Source organism: Pelodiscus sinensis, chromosome 2, assembly GCF_049634645.1.
Source record: "Pelodiscus sinensis isolate JC-2024 chromosome 2, ASM4963464v1, whole genome shotgun sequence".
Taxonomy (NCBI): Eukaryota; Metazoa; Chordata; order Testudines; family Trionychidae; genus Pelodiscus; species Pelodiscus sinensis.
Window position 1 is genome coordinate 174329194 of NC_134712.1, and position 27080 is coordinate 174356273.

General features: G+C 41.3%; 1 long non-coding RNA gene across 2 annotated transcripts in view; it reads right to left on the reverse strand.

The window, feature by feature from the left end:
- Positions 1 to 298: 298 nt before the first annotated feature.
- The window catches only part of LOC112545969 (uncharacterized), a 406153-nt gene continuing 379371 nt past the window's right edge, over positions 299 to 27080 (reverse strand). Inside the window, exons 5-6 of one of the 2 annotated variants that reach the window (XR_012901069.1) lie at positions 6748 to 6952; positions 299 to 457 (exon numbers count right to left, since the gene is read on the reverse strand). This is a non-coding gene — a long non-coding RNA (uncharacterized LOC112545969). Of the gene's footprint in view, positions 458 to 6743; positions 6953 to 27080 lie in introns of both variants that reach the window. The other variant, XR_012901068.1, reaches the window with a different exon arrangement.

Consider the following 27080-nt stretch of genomic DNA (forward strand, 5'->3'; position numbering starts at 1 on the left):
CAACAAGTTCCCAGTAGATCACAACCCCTTTCTTGCTTCTTGATAATTACACCCACAAATGTACATCCTGTTGTGTTTTATTGCTATATCTGATGCCTTGTGCTATCCCAGCTGAGACTAGATGCCAAGACCTTGCAACAAATTTGGTCTCAAGTCAGTACACACAGAAAAACACAGTAAGAACACAACAGACCTCGGTGTATTGCATCTGTGAGCTACTCACCCAAAATATAATAAATGTCCACAGTTTATGTATTATTTGGTTTTTCTGAAAATAAATGCTTAATTTTTGGACTGGTTTGCATATTGCTAATATGGATACATGGAAAACAAATGATTGAGGACATAAAACTTGAAAATGTAACTTACTCTGAGAAGCCAGATCTAATATTCCATGAGCTGTCCATCAGAAGAGTGATCTGCAAGGAGCTGATGAAAAACATTCCAGCCTTTCTTACTAGCAATGACAAAGAAAAGCAAAAGCCAATATATATATTAAGAGGCACAACTATGAAGACCAAGTATGTCTAAAACTTTTCCTTCCTTGTGCTACAAGCTAGTCAGTTTCCAGTTAGGAGCGCGCAACACAATTATGAGAATCTTATTGTACATGTAAATAAAAAAGTTATAACAGAGATTTAGAGCTTGAGTTCAAGTGTGGACAAGCAACCAACATTTGAGATACTTTTCTAAATCTTATTCAATCTTCTGGAAAATGCACCATGGGGCTGGAAATCTTATGAGAGAGACTCTCTCATGATAGCTCTGGCATCTTTGCTTCAAGTCCAACTGAAACCAGGATATACCAAGTAATGCAAAACTGAAAGGGATGAAAAAAATCTATAGGAATATTTCAGAACCTCAAATTCTGGCTGCCAAAGTTTAGGGTTCAACTGAACATGCTTTATTTTCCTGACCGTCGTTACCTGCTGCTAATGCTGCAGAAAGCCACTGAAAAAATACAAACTAACATTTGATTCTTTGCAGAAATCAGCTATGATACAAATTCCTTAATAATTAAAAAAGAAAAAGTTTCTCTCAAGGGGAGTCCATTGTGTTATAAGAAATTCTAGTGAAAAAAAAAAAAGAAACAAAATGTTCTGAAGCCAGCATCCAATACAAAAGCAAATGAGCATGAGCTTCCAGTAAATAGGCACTAGGCCTCAAAGAGGCTGAGATAGAATTTCTCTATACAGAAAGTACAGTAGTTATTCAAAACTTGCCAAGGGTACCAACAGAAACAATTACAATAGATGCCACAAACAGAAGCTGTTTAAGCCAGGAATCAGGGAAGCACTCAATGGGAAAGAATATTGTATGTGTAAAACTAGCAATTCCAAGCGACAAGGCATGGAAAAGTGCTTCCTTGCATTCACGAGTCCTGAAGTGTTCTTTGGTTCCTGTTAACAAGATAACTTTATTTTACATGTAAAGTTAACCTACATTTAAAAGCAGAAATAGATGTGATCTTTGTGTTTACAGCGGACCCAGGAAAAAAGCTTGTTACATAAAGCTGGAGAGCTTCAATTTTCTTATGCTGTTTGAAGCATGAAATGACTGAGGTTTGTTTCTTTGATTGTTCGGTCTCCACACAACCTGTGGTTCAGCGATGCAGTTGGGCTGCAAGGCTGGAAAGAGGAATCTTGCCAGTTTCCTTAACCTGTCAGAATTGTGGCTGTTCACTACTTGTTGACAAATATATTTAGCTAGGTTAAAAATATTCACTTATTATTGATGGGTGAAACTGCAACCTGATCACATGTGCTGACATGACAGCATGGCGTTCCAGTGACTTAAATTGGACTCCCCACATGTTAGGGGTCTCTGCCCATGGAAATCACATTGCAAGATCAAGGCCAAGCTTCAGAAAACATTCAAATATGCATCTTATGACCACCTAACAGTACATATAGGGAAGACATATACATGCTCACACAAACTTAAAAAATATCACCTTCCCAACCCCAGCCTTGTGAAAACAGGGCCAAATTTACCCCATTTAAACAGGGAAGTGCAAATCTGGAGTATTTTGTCCAATTCTCCCCCCTCCTTCCCCACCACTACATAAAGGATAATGAGAAGTCCTGTGGCACCTTATAGACTAACAGATTTATTGGAGCTTAAGATTTCATGGGCAAAGACCCACTTCGTCACATGCATCTATAATGTGCCACAGGACTTATCGTTGTTCTGCAGATTCAGACTAACACAGCTACCCCTCTGATACTTGTCTACGTAAAGGATGTAGACGCATGGGAGATCATCCAGGGGGCTGGAACACATGACCTGTGAGGAGAGGCTGAAGGGCCTGGGCTTGTTTAGTCTACAGAAGAGAAGAGTGAGGGGGGGATATGACAGCAGCCTTTTACTATCTGAAGGGAGGTTCCAAAGAGGATGGAGAGAGGCTGTTCTCAGTAGTGACAGATGGCAGAATGAGGAGCAATGGCCTCAAGTTGCATTGGGGGAGGTCAAGGTTGGATATTAGGAAAACCTATTTCACTAGGAGGGTGGTGAAGCACTGGAATGGGTTACCTAGGGAGGTGGTGGAATCTCCATCCCTAGAGGTGTTTAAGTCCTGGCTTGACAAAGCTCTGGCTGGGATATTTAATTGGGATTGGTCCTGCTTTGGGCAGGGGCTGGACTCAATGATCTCCTGAGGTCTCTTCTAGCCATATGATTCGATGAAATGACTGCAAACACCCACACAGACTCTAGGCGACTATGACTCTTCTGCCTGATTATTTTCTATCCCATTTCAATAGGCAAAACTGCTTATAGGGATGTAGGAAGCCTTGAGGTGTACTGTTGTTTGGTATCAGCAACCTACTGTAGTGAATTCAGTAAATGCTGATGAACTGTGCTAACGATAAATAGGAGGTCTATCTACTTCCCCACTCTGGGCTTCTACAGCACAAGCTCCACCATGCTGCCATAGAGCAAATAGAATAGGAAACCAGGAAGCATCAACTTGGAGACTTGTGTGATTGCTACAAATTATCCGAAGCTTTAAAAAAACAACAACCAGGAACAAAAACAAAACCCATTTGTCTCTGATTTGGCACGGAAGGTGGCTCTGAATTGATCAGTAGAGGCGCTCTCATTTCTGAATAATATTAATGATGAATTTGTTAATTTTCACATTGGTGGAACATGTGGACAAGGGGGATCCACTAGATATAGTGTACTTAGATTTCCAGAAAGCCTTTGACAAGGTCCCTCGCCAAAGACTCTTACGTAAATTGTTTTGGATAAGAGGGAAGATCCTTTCATGGACTGAGAACTGGTTAAAAGACAGGAAACAAAGGGTAGGAATAAATGGTAAATTTTCAGAATGGAGAGGGGTAATTAGTGGTGTTCCCCAAGGGTCAGTCCTAGGACCAATCCTATTCAACTTATTCATAAATGATCTGGAGAAAGGGGTAAACAGTGAGGTGGCAAAGTTTGCAGATGATACTAAACTGCTCAAGGTAGGTAAGACTGTGAAGAACTTCAAAAAGATCTCACCAAACTAAGTGATCGGGAAACAAAATGGCAAAAGAAATGTAATATGGATAAATGTAAAGTAACACACATTGGAAAAAATAACTCCAACTATACATACAATATGATGGGGGCTAATTTAGCTACCGCTAATCAGGAAAGAGATCTTGGAGTCATCATGGATAGTTCTGTGAAGACGTCCATGCAGTGTGCAGCGGCAGTCAAAAAAGCAAACAGGATGTTAGGAATTGTTAAAAACGGGATAGAGAAGAAGACGGAGAATAACTTATTGCCCTTATATAAATCCATGGTACTCCCACATCTTGAATACTGCGTACAGATGTGGTCTCCTCATCTCAAAAAAGATATTCTGGCATTAGAAAAGGTTCAGAGAAGGGCAACTAAAATGATTAGGGGTTTAAAATAGGTCCCATATGAGGAGAGATTAAAGAGACTGGGACTTTTCAGCTTGGAAAAGAGGAGACTAAGGGGGAATATGATAGAGGTATATAAAATCATGAGTGGTGTAGAGAAATGAATAAGGAAAAGCTATTTGTTCCCATAATATAAGAGCTAGGGGCCACCAAATGAAACCAGTGGGCAGCAGGTTTAAAACAAATAAAAGGAAGTTCTTCTTCACACAGCGCATAATCAATCTGTGGAACTCCTTGCCTGAGGAGGTTGTGAAGGTTAGGACTACAACAGGGTTTAAAAGAGAACTAGATAAATTCAGGGAGGTTAAGTCCATTAATGGCTATTAGCTAGTATGGGTAAAGAATGGTGTCCCTAGCCTCTGTTTGTCAGAGGGTGGAGGTGGATGGCAGGAGAGAGATCACTTGATCGTTACCTGTTCGTTTCACTCCCTCTGGGACACCTGGCGTTGGCCGCTGTTGGCAGATAGGGTACTGGGTTAGATGGACCTTAGGTCTGACCCATTATGGCCGTTCTTATGTTCTTACAATATATCAATAATATAGGGATGGTGGTATAAAAAAATAGAACAAGCTACATTGTAAAAGATGAACTAAAGTGCTTTAGGTGCAAGCCAGTGCTGGATTGAATCTCATAGCACAAAGGAAAGCTGAAGGAACTCTCTCTATCTGCCTCTTTGAAGTCCCTAAAAGTATGACTACAGAGCAGCATTATTCCGAAATAATATAGTCTGTGTCTATAGTACAAGCAGTTATTTCAACATAATGTCAGAATAATGGTGAGCTGGAGGACTTTTTACTCCAACTCCTGTAACCCTCATTTTACAAGGAGTAACGGAAGTCAGAGGAAGTGTGCTCTCTCTCGGACTTCCTGCTGTGTAGACAGCACCAAAAACCAAAATAGGCTATTTCAACATAAGCTATGCAATTGACATAGCTCAAGCTGCGTAGCTTATTTCGGCTTTAGCCCTACTGTGTAGATGTGTCCTAATGTTCACAAGAAAGCAACATGCTTTCCCTTCCATTGCCAGTTCATACCTTTGTGAGAAGGGCAGGCAACAGCACCATTTACGCCTTGAATTAGGACAGATCAGCTTGAATGGTGGCACTGCATAGGAACAGCATGTCTATAAAAGCTGCCAAGGTGCCCTGCTATCCACGTAATGTTGAGCAACATGATGTGCAGTGAATACCTCCCCCCCCCCCCAACCTCCCAGGGATTTGTACTCCAAATTGTTGGTAAACATTATAGACCTAAGTACCATAAACTGGAAACTTTATATATTAAAATGATTTTCTTTAAAGATTTTCCTTTAAATGTCCTAATAAAGCTAATCAAGTAGCATAGTCTATGGTTCCATGTTAGAAGACTTGACAGAAAAAAAACCTTGATTAAAAAAAAAAACCATGGGAAAGAATATTTGGATTTGCTTTGCAAGCAGTTCAGTTTTTCTATCGCAAACATAATGACTGGCCCTCAGGCTCACAGAGTTTGATTTGGAAAAACTTGGAGAAAAGATGATTGGTGGATCTGGGTGTGTTTCCACATTCTTACAGCATTTAACCTTTTTAAAGAAATAGATCAATGATTTTCAGTGGCTAATAGTGTGATATTAGTGGGCCAGAAATGCTCTTCATTATGCAATCAGAACAAAAATAGGTTATACACTACGGCTACGTCTACACTGGCCCCTTTTCCGGAAGGGGCATGTAAATTTCACTAGTCGTCGTAGGGAAATCCGCGGGGGATTTAAATATCCCCCGCGGCATTTAAATAAAAATGTCCGCCGCTTTTTTCCGGCTTTTAAAAAAGCCGGAAAAGAGCGTCTAGACTGGCCCCGATCCTCCGGAAAAAGTGCCCTTTTCCGGAGGGTCTTATTCCTACTTTTTCCGGAGGATCGGGGCCAGTCTAGACGCTCTTTTCCGGCTTTTTTAAAAGCCGGAAAAAAGCGGCGGACATTTTTATTTAAATGCCGCGGGGGATATTTAAATCCCCCGCGGATTTCCCTACGACGACTAGTGAAATTTACATGCCCCTTCCGGAAAAGGGGCCAGTGTAGACGTAGCCTACATTAATAAACACCTCCCAAATGGAATATCTGGGAAGCTTGTGAACAAGATAATAGTCCAAGTCTAAAATACTTGTAATATTTAACATAGGTTTTAAAACATGAATTTTATTTTGCAATAAACTGGGGCCTTTTGCAAACCTGACAATGCTATTTGGACTTTTTGCATAAAAACCAGTGTGCAATAGTGCATGCAAAGAGGGGAAGAAATGCTTTTCCCTGCCTTTATTACTAATGTATTCCTGCTTTTCATATATAGGAGACAAATATGTTTGGTTTTTTTTTGCCTGTCATCACTGCAGAAATTTAGTTTGTGGATATATTTATTATCTCGTAATGCATATGTGCGTATGTGGAGTTGTGGGGAAGGATGTTGGATGAGGAGACATAAGAAGCATAACAAAGATGGCTAACGATGGAGAAATCGGTTTGTAAATCTCTGTCTACACGTGTGCTTCCCAAGTTTAGTCCATATAATGCTTGCACATGTACCCCATACATATATGGAGTGTCCAAATATGTTGCGCAAGGTATGGATATACACTGTGCACAGGTATATATTACGGCCATTGTACCCCTTTTCTGTATGTGACAGTAGTGTTACATTTTAGGCATCATCCCAAAGTTCTTTGGGACATTCTGGGAACTGCCTTGTTGCGAGTTGCCAGTACCGTACTCCAGAAGATGGGGTTTCCAAACAGTCATGGAATAATGACACAAGAAGGAGTATTTTCAGGGAGAATGGGGATATGTTTTAACTTACCAACCTTGGGTTCTGGTTCCTGCAGCAGCTCAAGGTCCTTTTCAGCCTCGTTAGTGAGAGCTTCCTTAAGTGGGTAGTGGTGCAGAATCACATGCTTCTCTTCCTCGGGACCTTCCGCTGAGGTTCCTCCTGCCTCCTCACCCTGCCACTCATTGGCATCCCGTCATACAATGAGGCTTGCACAAATCCCTCTGAAGTCTGCGGGAACCCTACACAGGTACAAGGACAGATTTGGGCCTTTGACATGCTACACATTAACAGACTGCATCAGAGTAGAGGCCTTCTAGTCCACTATCTTGCCTCTGACAATGGCTAGCATCAGATGTTTTGGAGGAAAGAGTAACAACCCCATAACAGGAAGATGTCCATAATGGGAGATAATCTGATCATGACAATTTGGTCCTAACCTAATCTCTGATAACTATTGTTAACACTGAAAATTCTATTATCCATAGAAATGTCCAATCCGTTTTTTGAATCTTGCTAAATTCTTGGCCTTAATGACTTCCCGTGGCAAAGAGTTCCACAGTCTACTTGCTGAATGACAATGGAACAAATGGAACACCAGGCAACCGTTACCTCATTGGAATACTCTTGTTGGCCAGACAAGCACTAAATGTAGGATTTTGTTATTTAGCCACTCGCGAGAGTTATGCTCTGGAAGAGGATGACTTCTCTGACTATAGTTTCTATTACCTGACATGAAAGATTTCTCTCTCTAAAGGAGGGCAAAAAGTCAGTCACATAGCAAGCATAAATATACAAGATTGAATGAAGTATCTTTAGCAGATGCAGGAACCACTAGCTTCCTTAATCTTTTCATAAACTCAAATCTTTTCCTTCTTAACTAAATTCCAATTTGCCTTCTCAGAGATGATGAGTTCCATACACAATAATTTTTATGATCTGTTCCCTTCCCACTTATCCACTATCAGATGATCTCTGTAGCCCTGTGTGCACTGACAGATCTCCTATATTGCCCAAAGAAAGAATTTTCCCAAAGTTCCTGAAAAACCACTTGGACATATGTATAACTTCTATCTGAGGGTATGTCTACACTGCCACCCTAGTTCGAACTAGGGTGGCTAATGTAGGCATTCGAAGTTGCAAATGAAGCCCGGGATTTAAATATCCCGGGCTTCATTTGCATCTTGCCAGGCGCTGCCATTTTTAAATCCCCGTTAGTGCGGACTCCGTGCCTGCGGCTACACGCGGCACGGAGTAGGTAGTTCGAATTAGGCTCTCTAATTCGAATTACTGGTACACCTCGTTCCACGAGGAGTAATGGTAGTTCGAATTAGAGAGCCTAATTCGAGAGCCTAATTTGAACTACCTACTCTGTGCCACGTGTAGCTGCGGGCACGGAGTCCGCACTAACGGGGATTTTGAAAATGGCGGCACCCGGCAAGATGCAAATGAAGCCCGGGATATTTAAATCCCGGGCTTCATTTGCAACTTCGAATGCCTACATTAGCCACCCTACTTTGAACTAGAGTGGCAGTGTAGACATACCCTAAGGGAGTAAAGCCTCAGGAATCAAAAGGCCCATCTGAGGAATGATTTTGTGCATGCTGAGACAAAGGAGATTGGAATTTGAAGATTAACACTCTGCACCAAATGTCAAACTGATATTATGTTATCACCAAGCCTGCTATCCACTGGACCTTAATACAGAAACAAGCACAAATGTTAATTGGCTACGTCTTACCTGTCGGAACTGTAGATACCCACAAACATTTAAATAAATTCTTACCTCCTCTCTCTCTCTCTTTCTCTGAGAATAACTTAGGACAATATGAAATGCTCTTAACTGGTTTGTTATTAGTATCTTGACATATGTAATCTGCCAAAAACAGACATAACTGGTTGTGTAACAGAACAAACTCCTGTACAATTAGCTCAATTTAAAAATGTTTTCTCCTAATGGGATTATGTTCTGTAAATGGTCTTGTTGCTATGGCAACTACCTCAAAACCTGCACCATGTTGTCAGTGCAATAACAACCACTGCACCTGTGTATCATAATTTCTTTCTGTGGTTTATGTTTTCATTTTTTTGATATATCAGTGTAGAAGTAAAGACAAGAAAAGTGACCTAGAAAAGATGAGGCATTGTTTCATCTACTTTTGCAGACAGCACCAAACTAGCACTTTTTCTATATTTATTTCTGTAATTAAAGATGTAATTGAGCAATTAAGTTATTTTGCAGAATGAGGTGGATTTGCCCTTAAATGTGCTCGCTTTAAAGAAAATATATTAAGCTAACTTATTGTTGCACAAGGCAACACATGGTTCAGAATAAGTGGAGAATGTGGTTTTGCTCTGAAATAGAGCCATATAAAATCTGTGCTTCAATAGATCTGTTCCTGGCATATAATTGCACCCTAAATTATCTCAGGGAGATGCGAAGAGGAACAGGCTGGGGTTGTTTCCCCACCTATGGAAAGGAGTGGGACACTAGTGCCTTCAAGGGACTTCCTTTTCTCCAATCTACCTAGTTAGGCAGTACCAGCAGGGGCTTGCTTTTGGGGTCCCTAGAACATTTTATGATTGGGTTTAAGGCAGCAACCTAATTAACTTCCCTCTTGAGGAGCATCACAGCTGAGATTAGTTTCCAGGACCAATCTAGAACACTGAAGACTATGGCAAGGAATCTTCCAAATCAACTCCCCCTCTTGTGTTACCTCCTGCCCAGTTCTCTTCTTACCCATGTCAATCCATCTATGAGGTGGAGTGCTCCCACCTAAATACCAGCTATCTTACTACCCCTATCAAAGGAGTAGTAGCTTTATCCTGAACTAACGTATTAAAAAGGAGCACAAACACAAAACACCAAACATTTATCTTTATGAGGAACAGTTCCAAAAATGGGAGAAAAGTTGTTAGCAGGCTTCAAAATATGAGCAGTTGAAAGGTTTTTAAATATCCTAAAGCAATCCTTACACTAGTTATTATATCCAGCTAGAAAGATATTCTAAACAATAACAATAACCCTCTCTTCTGCAGAGTGGTGGAACTTGGCTCTTTGGTTTGATAGGTCCAGAAGGGCTGTGTGCAGAGCACAGTGCTCCACCCACCTGTTTATTTCTTCACTTAGAGTTCCATATAAATTGTGACAGCAGTATCCAGGCACCTCCCCCTGCACGCATGTACACACACACACACACACACACACACACATCAATTTTCTTCTCTCTTTTTTTGTGCAAGCCCAAAATCTTCCCCTATGGCAGAGACCCTGCTTTGAAAGGTCACTAAAGCTGTTCCATGGTCAGATTTAGATTACAGAGAATTAAAATCCACCTCCCAAGCAGGTGAATATGCTTGCCTGGGGAATGATCCATTCACTCCCATGGAAAAAAGAGAAACGAGACAAAGAAAAACCCTCCTCTGAGCTAAGCATGCCCCTGCCTAGTGCAAGGTGGGGCTCCCATTGACCAGGCTAGCCAGGTCTTTGCTTCAGAGCTAGACTGGAAAAGCCCTCGTAGAACAGAGTGCAGTTACCCAGAAGATACCAGAGAACCCCAACATTTGTTACCCACCTTCTCCCTGGAGCAGGGGCTACCAGACCTGCCCCCCCCCGGCCAGGTGGTGCTAGTTATGGGTCCTCACAGGGCTGGTCCGAGGGCAGCATGGGAAATGTATGTGGGGGAGGCTACAGGAGTCCCACAGCTCAGCCCACTCCCAGCTACTCCACTCTCTCCTCTGCTGGCTCTGTGTGACTATTTCTCATTCCCTTACCAGGTGTCTCGAGAGCTATTGTTCATACTCCTCCATGTGGCCCTGCCCTGCTAGGTCTATCACCTCTTCATAATGGTCTGCTACTTGCCATAGTGACTGTCAGACGTGTTGCTGTGACTTCGAGCAGCTCACGTGTGGCCTCTCATGCTGCTTTTCTCCTCCTGGCTTTTGGCCACAGCTTCATCATTCCCAGAGTTACTCTCAGTGTCTCCTTCCCCAGCACATATGGCAATCATGAGTTCCTGAATAGCTGGTCTAAGGACAGCATGGGAGGTGTGTGGCAGGCAGTTGGGCCAATCACACTGGCTTAAGATACTGGGTATTTCCCACTGGCCCTGGTCTGGAGCTCTCTGATTGGACAGAGACCCAGTCAATCCCAGGATCCTGACTCCTCTTCGGCCTTTACCATTACCTCCTGGTATGGGGAGAGATCCAATCAAGCACCCACTCTTTTAGGAGGAGACCAATGGTCTTCTTAAATCAGCTTTGTTGGCTGCCATCATGAAAGTAAGGGTCTTCTTTCATATGGCTTGGATAGCTAGCAATGACTACAGATGAATAGCTAGGTCTGACAGCACATAGCTACAGCAGTGAGCTGGTGAGTATCCCTTGGCTACGTCTAAACTGCAGGCTTCTCTCAGAAGAAGCTTTTCTAGAAGAGATCTTCCAAAAGAGAGCATCCACACTGCCAAAGCCCATCAAAAAAGAGACCTGTTTTTTCGAAAGATAGCATCCACACTGAATGGATTCTATCTCACATTTCAGCTGTGATTACTATGGATGGGATAAGGGATCTTTCCGAAAAGGCTTTATTTTCCGAAAGATCCGCGTTTAGACTGGCGCTTTTTTCTGGCAAAGCTCCGTGCTGAAAAAAAGCGGCAGCCATTTTTATGCTAACGAAGCAGGGGATATTTAAATCCCTGTTTCATTAGCAATTGCGATACGTCTAATTTGCATCCCTTTTATGAAAAAAGGATGCAATCTAGACATAGCCATGGGGAATGAGGTAGCTAACTTTGGAGTTGCTTTATGGACCACACCCTGTGTGTCAAAATCAAGAATGAATATGAAACTTACTTTTGGATGAGATCCACCTGAACACAAGCATCAGGAGCTTCAGAGCAAAATACAAATCCACTTTGTCAACATAACCATCCCATGATGATGCTATCAAAAAGCAAAAAACAAAGTCCAGCCTCTGCTGACAGGCAGAAAGAGGAAGAGCAGTTCACTCTATAATGTTATGAGACACTCACATATTATGCTGACGGGTGCTAAAGAAGAACATAGACAAGAGTTGGCTTCCTCCATCAATTACCATTACTTCTGTTACTTAGAACTTAAGCCAGTGTGTGACTGGATGAAGTAGGATGCCTGCAGAGCACTGTCAACAGGAAAAAATGTGTCCTTTGCATTTGTTGAGAAGTAGACATAAAGTGTGTCATCTGCAAACTGCAACCACTGCATATTGGGTCATAATTTTTCCAGGAAGCCTGGAGAAATAAGGGAAATATTCAGCATTATGGAGGTCTGTAGATAAAGATTTTAGGTGATGAGGAAGGGCAACAGATATCTGTCAGGGAAGGCTAGCAGAGGACACCTTGTCAAACTCTTGCCAGGTCTCTTAGGTGGATCAACAGCATCTCATGACTGACTGTGTCAAAGACAACTCATAGGCCTGATGGTATTAGAATGGACATTTTATCCATTACATTGATCAGAAGCAGTAAAACTATAGACAAATATTCTGATTTTAATGGAACTTTTCCCAAAACTTTTTCCCCCATGGTAGATGGTTATTGAGGATTTTTTATTTTTCTTATATAAATTCATAGATTTTTAAGGCCAAGGAGGGCCATTATGTTCATTATTACAGACATTAAAGGACATTTAAATTGCAAAGCAATTTTCTCATTTCAGTGACTCAACATTTTCTTGCACTTGTGTTAGTTACATTTTATTGCCTTCCTATTCATTATATAGAGAAGATGGATGATCTTCTGATTAAGACAATAGACTGGGAATCAAGAGATCATGAGTTTATTCTCAGCTCTACCACAGAATTCCTGTGTCATATTGGGCAAATCACTTGATTTTCCATCTGCCTTTATTTTCCCTCCCACCCTTTGTCTGTCTGGTTTATTTAGATTGCTAATCCTACTCTGGCTACTAGGAATGGTTTTTTTTTTTTTCCAGAGGCACTCGACAATCCCCTCTCCCATTCAGTTGTGAGCTTTCAGTCTCTTTGAAAAAATCCAGGCACTAAATTAAGAGCTGTGGACTTAAGCACTTAACTTTAGAAACCCAAGTGTGAAATAATTAGCCCAAGACACTAGGAGTGCTGGTCCAGCTTTCTTTTTTCAGATAGATGGGCCTGAAAAAAAACCTTGGATCTGAATATATCTAAACTTTGGGTCTGAGCACTTGTATTTTTTTAAATTATTTTATGATGAACAACTCCCCCAGTGTGACAGGGAGAATGGACACCAGCAGCCACTTAATTTGGAAATACCAATGCTCAGTGTCAGATATAATTATCAAATCACATGAAGAACTAGTGAACTGTTTTCTCCTAAAACATGACTCCTATTGATTACCCTGCATTTATAGAGAATAATAGCACAAGATAGCAAAATACTTAATCTACCGGTATATGAGCAATGGTCATTATTTCCACAATGATGTTCATTAAGATGGATAGAACATGATTTGTTGCCAGGACTTATTGCTTAGTCACTTTCAAGGTTTCTAAACAATGGTGGATGGGAGAGATTTTTAGGTTATCAACCTTTAGCCAAGAACTTAAAATGACAGCGAGAAGGAAAGAGGCAAAGAGCACTTCAGGACACAGCAGTGTATGACATTCTGAGATTATTAAGTTTTCATTCCAAGCATTAAACATTAACCAATAAACCTGAAGATAAATGGTGAGGAATGGGAGAAAAAATTGTTTTGTTTTGTTTTAACTGAATTCCTTGACAAGACATTTTGATTCTGAAATATTTTAATTTAGAGGTTCTTGATAGTCACTGGAGTTATCAAATACCAAATGCTAATGAGCTCATAAGACTTAACTAGCTGGACTGAAATGCCAAAAAAATTAAAGGTTATTTAATCACTGAAGCAATAACAGTTCCACTCTGAAGAAAACTCTCATATACTTGCCCAAACAGAATAAAATTACACTAATTGCTTTAATACAAAGAACCATGGAATTGAGGGGCTAGAGTGAAGGTATGGGAGTCAGGAGATCTAGATTCTTCGGTAAGCTGTTCCAGAGATATCTGGTATGAATTGGGCCAAATGAAAATGAATGCTATGTAAAGTTACCCCAGAAATACTTTAAATTGCAATTATTTCTATTCTGAAAGTTTTGAATAGTAAATATTTTACACTACATACGGATCAAAATCAGTGACACCTTTTCTAGATTTGGATCACCTTTTCCAGTCTGGGACTACCTTGGGAACAATCTTCCATGAGCAAGGTGGTCATGTCTTTCAGACATCTGTTTGCAGCTCTCAGCTCCAGAACCCCAAATCTGAGTATCCAGGACTTTCAGAAAAAGATTGGATCCAGATGTAATCTTCATAACCAGGCTTTTTCTCTCCTGAGTACCAGCATCAACAATTGATGAACTTGTACCTTTTCAAAGAATGTATTTGTCTTTCTCGGTCTTTGAGACATATGGGTGATATGTGCATGGTAAATATCACCATTCTACTGTTGATATCTCCTCACTGAAGAGCTGAGTCATCTGTGATGAATTGTTTGTCCGTATTCAAGTCTAGCATTCTGAGAGGCTGATTTGTTAAAAAATAATGCAAATGTCTTGGAAGGCATTTGTATTCAACAATCAATTCTTACAGGTTTGTTTGAGGTGTTAGATGGAAAGTGGGAGGGAAAAACAATTTAATAAGAGAGCATTTCATATAGCCCTGACTCTTTGATATTAGAGAAGTTTTGCTATCATAAGAACAGTGTGTGAATTATCATTGAATCACCTAAAATGGCCAAAACAAAGCTCAACATCTTGGTTCAGCCAGAGAGACAATATTTCAATAATGGAGAAAGTGATTCCAGCTATATTTAGACACATAGCAAAAGTATGATGTGTAATAGTTTGTGCACAGTCTCTATATAGTATATATTATATGCTACTTTGCTCGTAATTTCCACATAACAAAATGCAGACCTTTGTGATATTATAAACCTTTAGTCACCTATTCTCTGTGCAATAAACTTTTTAACTATTCATGTAGATGCCTTTTTCTCCCACCTGTCAAAGTAAGATTTACTGTTATCCCACAAATGTGAATTCAGCCCCCAAAATTATACCGGCCTGAATGACAACATGATCAATATCCAGTCCTGCACCCGTGACATTTTAAGGTCAAATACCTGCAATACTCCAGGGCCAGAAATAGGAGATTTATATGATTGGAAAGAGGGAAATGTCAGCTTTCACTGGGATATGCAGCACATCCTTAGTGAAAATTTCCCTTTGACTCCTTCAGTTGTTCTCAACTTTTTTTCTGTTTGTCATCTTGTGATTTCTACTGAGCTCTATTGGATTCTGCTGAGAACAAATAGCTCCAGAAACTTGCAGAACAAACATGTAGGTACTCTCTTCCTAAAGTTACCTGACCAAGCTGGAGCCAGTAAAACTATTCCACTGGAATTTCTGAAATGATTGCCTCCACCTGCAAGATTCCAAGATATTGAATTATAATTACTGGGTACAGGTTGAGTGTTTAGAGGCTTCTAAAAGCTTTAGCTGTAATTTTCCTTTGCTTCTGAGTCCTGTCCTCTGTCGTTGCAGGCAAAGGGATATAAAAATAGTAATTTTGGTTTTAGAAAACAACTGCAAAAACATTTCCAGTGCAGTTTTCAAATATCATATAGCAATTACCATTAAAGTACTATTAGCACTAGTCTGAAAGGACCTGTATAACTTATTCATACTCATCCCAAATCATGTACAATAAAACTTTTATACTATAACACATGGTCCCTCTCATCTGTCTTTTTTATTCATCTGTAAACAAAAGAGGTGAAGCATGCATGACCTTTGAGATGAAAAACTCTAAAATATTCATTATTTTATTAGTATTAAAAGGGTAACTTTAGGAAAACTCGGTACAGTCAAATTGGTAAATATCGTTTCAAATACTTTTATCGCTGTTGTCAGAAATGTTGAGGCAACGGATAGAACTGTATGGGGTTCCCTTTAGTCCCTGGTAGCACATGTTTCATTACAATGTTAAGCACAAATGTAAAGCGCTATAATACTTATTTACATGATCAGTTTGATAATCTTGTCTGGAATATCTCTTTCATAATGATTGCTTTTTATTTACTTAAAAAACCATACAATAAATGCTGAAATAACCTAGTTGGTTCACAAACTGGGAAAGCAGGAGCACAGTCAGACTTTGTCATAAAATTTAAAACTATCCTTAGGCCATGTCTACTCTAGAGGATAAATTTGAATTAAGATACACAACTCCAGCTAAGTTAACTGTGTAGCTCAGTGGTTTCCAAACTTTTTGGCATCACGCCCCGCTCCTCCCAAAAAAATAGCAGCAAAACTTGGGAGTGGGATTGACGGGGGTATGTGGCTGGGTTGCCTCGCATCCCCCCCTGGAATTTCTTCATGCCCTCCCCAGGGGGGCACGCTCCCCAGTTTGGGTACCCATGGTGTAGCTGGAGTCGACGTACCTTCGTTTGAACTTTGGCACCATCCCCCAGCAGGAGGTTGATGGGAGAAATGCTCCCATCAACTTCCCTTACTCCTCATGAGTAGGAATACTAACATCAACAGTGGTGCCCTTATTGTTTCTAGACCTGCTGAATCGAATACCAGGAGATTGACCTTCAGAGCATCAATCCAGAGATAAGTAGAGACATGGACTCAGTCTCTTGACCTTATTATAAGGACCTTGACCTTCGTATTCCTTTCTGTTCTAATATGTCTACTTGGCACATTCCATCCTACCGTTCACAGAAAATGGTTATTCTCAGGTATTTTCACATTTGGATTGAAGGCATTCCAGTATTACCTTTCTTTCCTATGTTAACACATGTAGTGTATGTGACAACAGAAAAAATTTAAAGTTCACTCTGAAGTTGCTAGATTAATAGTGTTTTGCCTTTAATAGTCATTGATCAGACAAAGAAATGCTGGGCTGCCCAAGAAATCATCATAAGAAGTTATTAAGGGGGAAAATAAGTGTCTAAGTTACAATCAAATATTTTTAAGAACAAAAAATTTTATAACTTAACTCACAATTAAAAAAAAAAACATGATAAGCAACTATGAATTACAAGGCAATAATTGCACCTGGTTTCAATGATTTAATGACATGTGAGTGACTCTAAAATAGCTATTATTTAAGGAATCTTTCATTTTCTAAATGCCTCTGAAGCAAGGTTTTTTTTATAACATCATTAGGGTGGGTTTTTGCAGAAATATCTGCAAAATAGGCTGACCTAAATTAAAACTTCGTCACTGGCAAACTTTCAGACCTTTTGATTGATAAAACATTCATAGTGTCATGACATCAGATCTGTCAATTAGGAGATATTTTGGGTACTACTATACCTCTAGTCAAGTACCAAAAGGTAAGTAAACCTAAAGTGTGTCTCTTGAGATACCCCAGGAGGTTTTTTCTTAATCGCAGGCATGGTGGGGTTGGTTTATATGCTGAACCAGGTGAGTAGATATTTCTCATGCATTTTTATATTAGTTAGTGTAACTGCAGATGATTATTATTCATATATATGTCTAATAATGTTGTATGGTAGTAACTCCCACAGGCTAATTATACGTTATACAAAATATTCATTTTCTATAGAAACACAGAAAGGTAGGGCTGAAAGGGACCTTAAGAGGTCATGTAGTACATTCCCCCATGCTGAGCATGGTTAAGCACACTCAAAACATCCTTGACAGATGTTTGTCTAACCTTTTTTTTTTAAAAAAAAAAAAGTTAGGGATTCCGCAACCTCCCTAGGTAATCTCTGATCAACTGCTTAACTATGATTATGGCTTGAATTTTTTTTCTTAATATTTAACCTAATTTTCCCTTTTAAAAAGTCACCCAATTACTTCTAATTCTGGCTTCAGTGGATATGGAGAAAATTTGAGCACCATTTTCTTTATAGCACCCCGTTTTTTACATATCTGAAAATGGTTATGCTCCTCCTCAGTCTTCTCTTCTATAATAAAAAATAATAATGGAGATTGCCTATCTCCTAGAACTGGAAGGGACCTTGAAAGGTCATGGAGTCCAGTCGCCTGCCTTCTCAGCAGGACCAAGTCCCATCCCTGATGAATTTTTACCCCAAATGGCCTCTGCAAGGATTGAACTCACAACCCTGGGTTTAGCAGACCCATACTCAAACCACTGAGCTATCCCTCTCTTCTCTAGAATAAACATGTCTAGTTCTTTCAACCTTTCCTCACAGGTCACATTTTCTAAAGTTTTATCAGCTTTAAATCTGAAGCCTTTTAATTTTGTTGGGTGACCCCTTTTTCTTGTACTAGAAAGTGCAAATACAAGTGCCTGAACAACTTACTATTGTGTAATCTGTTTTTAAACCAGATAGCATTCCTTTATATGCTGATGTTTTGCAGTCTGACTTCTCCTAGTTTCAGCTGCTTTGAGAGGCCTCCAGGTTCTTATTTGCAACAGATATCCTCACCACCTGTAGTAGTTGCTGGAAACAACCAGTCAAGTCAGCAGTCAGCTCTCTGCAGACTATCGGTAAAATTACCCTCATTCCATGCCATCATCTTTTAAGGTTTCCTCTTTTCCCCACCCCATCTCAAACCAATGAAGCCTCCAAGACTAAAATGAATCTTAGGCAATTTGTCTCTGGTATGAGTCTCTTCCCCCTGTGGCTCACTCCTCTACTGTAGTGTTTCTCAAAGTGGTCCACAAAACCATTTTGAGAAACCTGCTAACTGGCTTTTCTGGTGTGTTTATTCACCAAATCCGCAGCTACAGAGTCTCGTGGCTCCCATTGGCTCCAGTTCACCATTTGTAGGCAAAGGGAGCTGTAGGAAATGGTAGCCTGGCCCATGCCACTTCCCAAATACTGGGTATTAAATGAGGATATTATATAATAGACATCACAGAATCTTGGTGTAATAATAATCAATGGCACATGGCAATGCCAAGATACAGAATATACAGGAATAACAGCCATGGTTGCACTAGTGGCACATATGTGAAAGAAAATGTAGTGTCAAATGTACTAAAAACCTTAAATGAATCAAAATATACTATATACTTTATAGGTAGAAATTGCATACTTGAATATCAAGAGTATAGCAGAAAGAATATACCACCAGACACCTGGACAAGATGGTGAAAGTGATTGTGAAATGCTCAGGGAGATTAGAGAGGCTAAATAAATAGATGGGGGATTTCAACTACCTCCATATTGACTAGGTACATGCCACCTCAGGGCAGGATGCAGAAATAAAATTTCTAGACACCATTAATGACTTCTTCCTGGAGAGCTACTCCTGGAATCCACAAAGGGGGAGAGCGTTCTTCATGCAGACCTAAGTGGTGCCCAGGATCTGATTCCAGAACTGAATGTAGCTGAACGGCTCAGTAATATTGACCATACTGTAATTAAATTAACCTTCCTCATGAGGGGCAGGAGTTTACCAAAGAAACCCATCACAGTAGCATTTCACTTCCAAAAGGGACCTACACAAAAATGAGGAGATTAGTAAACTAGAAATGAAAAGAAGTAGTCACAAAAGTGAAATGCCTGCAAGTTGCACTGAACCTTTTTAAAAACACCAAAATAGAGGCGCAAATTATACATATGGCCCAAATAAAACCCAAAAAAGCAGTAAGATAACTAAAAATGCCCCCATGACTAAACAACAGAGTAAGAGAGGTGGCTAGAGAAAAAAAATCATCTTTTAAACATTATGAGTCAAATCCTTCTGAGAAAAATAGAAAAGAACATAAATCTGACAAATCACATGTAAAAATGTAATTAGACAGGCCATAGGCAATGCATGACTTCTGCATTTGCAGAGGCTGGATGCGAGCACCAGACGCTCCCTATAAGTGAGGGAGGCACTGGCATCTGGGCCATGGCCTCACCCCTGCCCTGCCCCCACTTCCCTCAAAGCGCCTCTTCCCTCAAAGCGCTCCTGTCCACTCCACTCTGTCATCTCCTTCAAGTTCTTCCCCCACTTGCCACTCTCTCCTCTACACTGTCTCCCATGAGGTCCCACCCCAACCACTCACTCTGCTTCACTCTTGCCCTGATACACCCTCCCCCCCCACTACTGTGTGCTTCTTTCTGACCCCTCCAGCCTTAAGGGCAAATGATGGGGAGAGGGCCTTAGGAGAACAGCTGGAGCAATGGTGGAGCTTCATGGGAAATAGTAGCAGCACAAGCAGGACTGCAGGGGAAGAGGCCAAGCAGGAGGGGGGCCTCAGGGCAGAGAGGGGAAGGAGAACAAAAATGACAGTGGTCCAGCCACCAGTGTGCCACCCATACCCCCTCCCGCCCCCCCCCCCCCCCACACATACTTCTCAGGAGCCTCCAGCAACACTAAGGAGCTTTGTCCATGTAAAAAAGTGGGGGTGCATGGCCCCTGGTTTCCATGCCAGTGCCACCCTCCACTTTTACAAAGATTCCAGCGTGCTTGGTCTGCATGTGAATTTGGGAACCTAATTTTAAGCATCCAGGTTAACACTTTTTTGCCCAAGACTTAGAACTCCTCAGGGAGCTAAATGTTTTATGATTAGTTGAAACATTCTGTAATAGGTTTCAACAGCAGGGCGGGGGAGATTGGTCCAGAGATTTTACAATGTGAGGAGGAACAAACAGCAGTGCTATAAAGAATGAAGCTACTGCTGCCAGTTTGGAATAGTTATATAGTATTTAGCATATATCACCCCTAAGGATGATTATCTTTCTGTCATGAGCATAAGACAGATAACGCAAGAGCCAGTTTAATCTTTTCTCCTAAGTGCAAGGGAGGTAACACAATGATAGTTCTTCAGAGGTTTAATGTATTTATTCAATGGGAATGGATTTTGATGATGATGATGATGATTGCTGTTTACAAGACACCAGTTTTTTGCCTGAAATCAAGCAGTGTTTCTGGCTAATGCAAATTAGGGTTATGTGATCTCAACAGTTCTGCTTCTGTTTTGGAACTTTGCTGGGTTAAGCTTTTTATTTTATTTTCATTATGTTTTCTACGATGAAACAACAGTAAGCCAGAGAAACCAGCTGAATCACGCAGTGCATGCAGATAAGTGTTTCCATAGTAGGCTTTACAGTGTGTGTGCATGCCCCAGTATTCGTTGTATTCACATTTTTGGATGAAAATCATGCCACAAACAAAAATTGCTCAATATTATGGTCATTTTCTCTAGAAATCACTTTTTTTTTTGATGTGGTAAAACACTCACTCACAAATCAAGAGGTGGAAACCACACAATATTACGATTGGCATAAACCCTGCATTTTTCCCCCTTTTCACAGATTATGCAGATTTCTTAAGAGTTCAGGGCTATTCACATATAGGAAAACCTTACATGTTTAGTGCTGCAACCTAGAGGGGGAAAACTGAATAGTGTATAACCCTGAAAGCTACTCTTCAGTATATATGCATAAGTAAAATGTGTAACAATAATAGATGCTGGTCATCAGCTGGCAGGATCGAACCTAGAATCTCAGTGTATGGCTTCTACTGCATGAGTTAAAAGCCACACAAGCCTTAGTTAAGGCTCTGGTCATCTCATTAATCCTCACATGGCCTTGGTGCAACTAGAAGGGACACACCACCACACCCAGGAGAAGTGTAGGTTACACCTGCACTAAGTAATTTATTTTGTGAAACTACAACACAGCTGCCAGTTGTTGAACTGAACACTTCTTAAACTCAAGAGCAAACATCCACAATAGGGGCTGGATCAATCTTGTTGTCAGCGAAAGCAAGAAGCCTGCCTTTCAGATTTTTAGGATGGTAATGTTGCTAACGTACGATTAACTGAACTCCTTCAGCTTCTAACAACACTTAACTCTTACATGGTATTTTTCAGCACCAGATCACAAAGTGTTTGACAACGGTGGTCAATACAATTACCTCCAGTTTACAAATGGGGAAACTGACACACAAAGCTGCAAAGTGATTTGCTTATGATCACCCAACAGATCAGAAGCAAGGCTGGGAATCGAACAAGTCTATTCCTATCCACTAGGCCACACTTGCTTAGTCAAACCAATATAAGTCCTTTTTGGGAAGACTCGTTTATGTTTCTGAATGGCTGATTTCAGTTTACTTTAAACCTTTTCCCATTTAACATATACTAAACTGAATAATGCTGGTTTAAACCACAATAAAAGAATTCATGCAACAATTTGCACTGGATTAACTTTATCAATTTAAAGCTGCAGGCAGCTCTGCATGAAGACAAAGCTACAGGTTGGACCTCCCTGGGCCAGCACCCTAGGGACTTGAAAGGTCCCGGATGAAGGAATTTACCAGACCAGGGAAGATCCCCTGCCGCTGCCCCCTCAGCCTGTTGCCCCTTCCCGCCTCTGGCTCCTTCAGCCCCACTGCTGGCTGGGCTACACAGCTGCACCAGCCCCGCTGCCATAATTGCTGCTCCAGCTGGCAAGGCAGCCAGCATGGCAGTATGCAGCCCTGGCTATGCTGTTGGCCAGTACGTGGCCCCAATTGGGCTGCCGACCTGCTGCAGCCCCAGCTGGGTTGCCGTGGCCCTGGCTCCACTGCCACAGCCCCAAATGGGCTTCCCCTGTGGGGCTGCCATACCCAAACTGCTGCAGCTCTGTCCCCACTGCCAGGTCAGCATGCAGCCCCCATCAGGTTGCCACAGCACAACCCCACTGCCGGGTCATCACCCATGGGCTTCCTGTCCCGCTACCAGCTGCCCACTACTGCCGCCGGGCTGCTGATGCCTGGCCCCCCTACCACGAGCTTGTCCTTTCCCCAGGGCTTTCAGCTTCTGGCCCTCCTGTCCTGGGGCTCTCTCGTTCAGCAACATCTGTGGTCCTGTTCATTTCAACAGTCAAGTAGCTCAACTCCTCAAGTACTATCACAGCCATACTGTGGATTCACAGACTGCCCCTGTGTTTACTCCAGTCTTTCTTGCCTCCCAGGCAAGTTTGACTTTGGGATTGATGGTCCAGCACACCAAAAATCATAACAGCATTCAGGTTACTGAGACATTTAGGGCACTGAATGAGGAACACCAAATATGTAGGACCCATGGATCTTGAAACATGCAGTGTGGATGGCACTGATCACTGTAGCAGTAGAGATATGTCTGCAGGTTTTGCATATGTGGTTCTGGCAGGACCTGGTTCCACTTTGAGTTGGTGTATCCTTGGCTGTAGGAAACTTTCTGATGATGAGCTTGCAGAGGTGCTTGATGGCCTTAATAGGGAGTTCAGAAAAGATTTCTTTCATGGGATCCTTTGAAGTATGAGGCACGAGACACTTGCAAGTTAAAACTACAGGTCATACCTCCTCCCTACACTGGGACTATCAGCAGGACCACTGATGATCCTGGACCAGAGAGCCCAGGGGCAGGGAGACCAGGGAAGAATGGGAGACCTGGGACAGGGGGCTCTGATGGTGCAGGGAGCTCCAGTGGCACATCCTGGAACCCCATGGCAGGGGGACTAAGGCAGTGCTGGGAGCCCTGTGGCAAGGGGGTCTGGCAGTACAGCCGGGAGTCCTGGGGCTGAGGCATCCAGTCAGAGCCAGCAGCACAGCCAGCTGAAGGCAAGGGAGTCCAGCTAGGGCCATAAGTGGAGCTGGCAGGGGGCTGGCAGGCCAGTGGTAGGAGACCTCCCATGGTCTGGCAAATTCCTTTGTTCAGGATCAGTCAGGTCCCGAGGGTGCCAGACCACGGAAGTCCAACCTGTAGTGTAAATAATGGATTCTCTTACTTGAAGTCTTTAAATCATGATATGAGAACTTCAGTGACTCAGCCAGAGGTTAAGGGTCTATTACAGAAGTGGTGTTTGACGCTCTGCGGCCTTTGATGTGCAGGAAGCCAGACTACATGATCATGATGGTGCCTTGCAGCCCTTTGAGTCTATAACTTTAAATATTGAAACTTTCTTTCACAGAAAGTTTGAAAACTTTCGATATGAAACATCAAAATGTTTTATTTCATGTCAATTGAACATTAAACTCAATCTGTGTGGGCTTCCACAGTGCCTCAGGTCCCCATTCTTCCCTATGGGTCAACCGCCACAGCTTGACTACATCTTCCATGACCACAGTACATCATGGAACACTCATCAGGACAACACTTGACCAAAGGGGAGATGGCAATCCAGTCAGGGTCCCTGGCCTGTTAGAAGAAAATGGGTCCAGGAGGCTCCTGGATTGTGGCTTACACGAGGCACAGTTACCACCTCAGGCATATCCAGTTTACTATTGAACTGTCCTAAAGTGAACTATTATGTTAAATCTTCTCAGTGGCAAACTGAAACAAACTGAAAACTGCATTTTCCATTAAAAAAAGGAATTACAATGGAAAATCTCTGATGAGCTCCATTAAGAATGCTCTGGAGTGCTACCTTGAATTCAAATGCTTTCCTAAATGTGACCATAAGTGAGTGGGAAAGTCACGTGATTCTCAAAAGTGGCACAGCTTGCCAGGCAGGTAACGTAAAGGCACCTACCCGATAGGGAGAGATTTCCTATGGAGCTGAAATTACCAATAGAACATGCACAAGCTCTCTAAAAGATGGCACTTTTTTTTAAACTGACTAATATCAATTTCTCCTTTTCACTACAGCTTCCTGTTTATCTGTCACACTGCACAGGCTTTGTTCTCATCATCCTGCTGTCCCCTCTGCTTTCCTTGACTGACACCTCTGTGTAAACATCATGTGTGTTTCCTCAGTCTATGTGAGAAAAGAGCCCTGCTGTGCTGCTGCTGTATCTAATAGCTGACTGGGGGAGTAACACTGCCTAAAAATAATTGAAAGTAAACTTTTATAGACTTTTTCAGAGTGACTTTGGAATGCAGTTCTTTACTCTTTGCTGCCACTACTCTTTGGAGTCCTCTCTCCTTTGACACCTTGGTAACATCCCTGACAGTTCTCCGAAGCAAAGACCCAACACTACTGGCATTAGACTTCTCATTTGGTACTTCCTTATCTTTATTTCCCCTAGACTCTATCACTAAGCTTGTATTCCTATTTTCACTTCTGGATACTGGACCGCTGTTTATCTATCCTTTTCACAGAGTACTGTGATCCACAGTTAGGTAGAGGTGCCATGATGTGTGGTGTCTCCATAGCTGAGGCTGGTAAATATTTTCTTTTGTTCCACTTTTCTCAGTGCTTGTCCTCCAATAAACTAGTCTCCATGAGGTGTTGTTCTAATGATAATTTTGCTGGTTCTTGATGAATTAGTGAAGGAATTTCCTGTGAAAGACTCCATCATTCACCATCGATGAAGAGGTGAAATTTGAAAACTAAGCATCTATAGATTCACAGTAAAGAACTGATAACTTTGGAAATGTCTATCTAAGGTGTCTCTTCTTATGCTATGATTTCATCCAATAAGACTTCAGCATGCAAATAAACTGGAGAGGTTGAAATTTATAGCTGCTCCCAGGGCCGTTGGTAGGGAATGCACTCAGAAGTGTTACAAGAGGCATGGGACAGAAGATGACAAAAGTTACATTGAACAGGAAAGAAAGGTATGTAGGAGGAGATATTTCCAGACTTGATTATTTATCTCTCTAAGGCACTTATATGGCCCTGAGTGCGTAGTATGTAAGCATCTCTTAGTCTTTAATGTAGGGACGCTTGTTCTCCCAGTAGATGATGAAATGCTATTGCCCCAATTTTACAAATGAGGAATTGAACAGAGAAGAGGTAACTTGGCCCAGCTCATATAGGAAATTCATGGAAGCATGCAAGATTGAGCACAAAAATAGCGCCCTAACTGCTGGACCATTCGTCCTGTCTACTGTAGTGTATTAGTTCCTTGAGCACCTATTGGGATTGGGGAACCATTGTGCTAAGCGCTTTACATGTACATATTAAGTATCAGTCCCTGCCCTGATGAACTTACAATCCAAATAAATGCCATTACTAAAGGATGGGAGAAGGAAGGATAATCTCTTGTATATAGATGGAAAATTGGCTCCAGTAATAATTGTAAAGGTGGATGGTGCAAAAGGAAAGAGAGAAAAACATTCAGTGGAAAAGAAAAGGAATTACACAGCAGCAAAGAATATATTGGGATGGGTATTCATTTATTTATTTAATAAGCTAAACCTACAGGCATCCTGGCTAGCTGGGGGAAGTTGTTTTCCTGAGAGCAGGGCCATCCTCAGACATAAGCAGAATATGCAGCTGCCACCATTGTGCCTCAGATTAAGTAGTGTCCTAAATTATGGATGCCAACTGTCCTGGCTCAAGAAGCCCCAGTTCTCTGCCCCTCAACCCCAGCTCTGCACTGGAGGCCCAATCCCCTAGCTCCTCAGCTCCTGCTGAACTTCCAGGGCCCTGTTCCTGTCTCCACTACCTTGAGCACAACCCACCCCCCACCAGCAGAGTAGCTGCCCTGATCCCTGATGGGGGATGGGGAGTGCAGGTGCTTGGGCTATGCAGCACACCAGAAGTCATAAGGACAGCCCTGCCTGAGAGTTTGCACAATTTATTTCAGTGCAGATGCAATACAATTAAACAAGAAGCTTTATAGTTTATAAGTGCTGTTTCCTGCTTTGTACAACACCTGGTACAACAAGGTCCTGGTCCATGACTAGGGCTCTTAGGTGCTAATAGAATATCACTAATAATAATAAAATATCTAGCCATGTTATGCATTAAATGTTTAATAAGACAACTTGAATACGAGAGGATGGATAAAAGCAGGCCTGTCAGAAGGTTATTTAAACAACCTCTCTCTGGTAGAGCTGACTGAAAAATGGGCACAGAAAAACACTATTATTGTGGAGATTTCTAACCTTTCAAAATTATCTAAATAGCTTTTACTATTTGTTTTGCTTATAATTTGTTTTTAAAATTAAACTTAAATTTAAATTGCCAGAGAAAGTTGTGCCTAAACTGGTATTCAAATATGAGATATTAAACAGGAAGCATTTGCTCAAAAAAATCTATGTAAATGCAAAATGTCAATCTAGTTTTGCACAGTATATGACTTTGAGCTGAATATTCCTTTTAGTTGTAATTACTTTCAGCCAATGAGGAAACACTTGCTTCCCTGGTACTATGCTATACTGAGACATTCAGAACATCTCTCAGACTTCTTTTGTTTTAGTCTCTTTTTATAGTTCCATTCAATTTGGTTTCCTAGTAATATAATTAGAAGCATTTGAATGAAAAAAAATCACATTAAAAGGGGATAATTTTCTAAATTCTGAGAGAAAAAGGATGATCTATTCACAGAATTTAGGAAATTATTGCTTTCAAAAGGTAGGTTATAAAACTACTCTGATTGAGTGACAGTTCTGTATTGTATGGCTGGATCTTTTTGAACCCTGCAGTTGAAAAGGCTGGCTAGTGTTTGATACAACCACTGTCTTT